At 52.2% G+C, this 527-nt stretch overlaps 1 protein-coding gene across 1 annotated transcript in view; it reads right to left on the bottom strand.

Annotated features, from left to right (window-relative positions):
- Nucleotides 1–527, bottom strand: part of LOC108803969 (creatine kinase M-type) — a 10,382-nt gene that overhangs the window by 8,841 nt on the left and 1,014 nt on the right. The gene's annotated exons all lie outside the window — the stretch shown is intronic.

Genomic DNA, 527 nt, shown 5'->3' with positions numbered 1-527 from the left:
GATACTCTGCAGAAACCTATATACAGGGCAGGGAGAGATACTCTGCAGAAACCTATATACAGGGCAGGGAGCGATGCTCTGCAGAAACCTATATACAGGGCAGGGAGAGATACTCTGCAGAAACCTATATACAGGGCAGGGAGCGATGCTCTGCAGAAACCTATATACAGGGCAGGGAGAGATGTTCTGCAGAAACCTATATACAGGGCAGGGAGTGATGTTCTGCAGAAACCTATATACAGGGCAGGGAGTGATGCTCTGCAGCAATAGGGCAATTGTTCTGCAGGGATGCATGTTCAGGGCGGAATGTTCTGCAGGGGTGAGTATATAAAGGTGGACGGGGTGATGCCGCACAGCGCCCATATATCTGGAGAGCCATAGAAGCTGCAGATTTGGGGTCGGGGGGACATTGTAGGGTGACCGGTTCTGCAGCGGCTGTCTTTGGGGGACCCCAGAAAGTTCATGGGGGGTACAGGAATATTTCAGGGAGGCTATCGCAGCCCTTTGGGTCTCTGAATGATTGGGGG

This window comes from Nanorana parkeri, unplaced genomic scaffold (genome assembly GCF_000935625.1).
Source record: "Nanorana parkeri isolate BGI_ZX_2015 unplaced genomic scaffold, ASM93562v1 scaffold4625, whole genome shotgun sequence".
NCBI classification, from domain to species: Eukaryota; Metazoa; Chordata; class Amphibia; order Anura; family Dicroglossidae; genus Nanorana; species Nanorana parkeri.
Note: the sequence above shows the minus strand (reverse complement) of the source record. Positions and strands in the feature narration are given on the sequence as shown.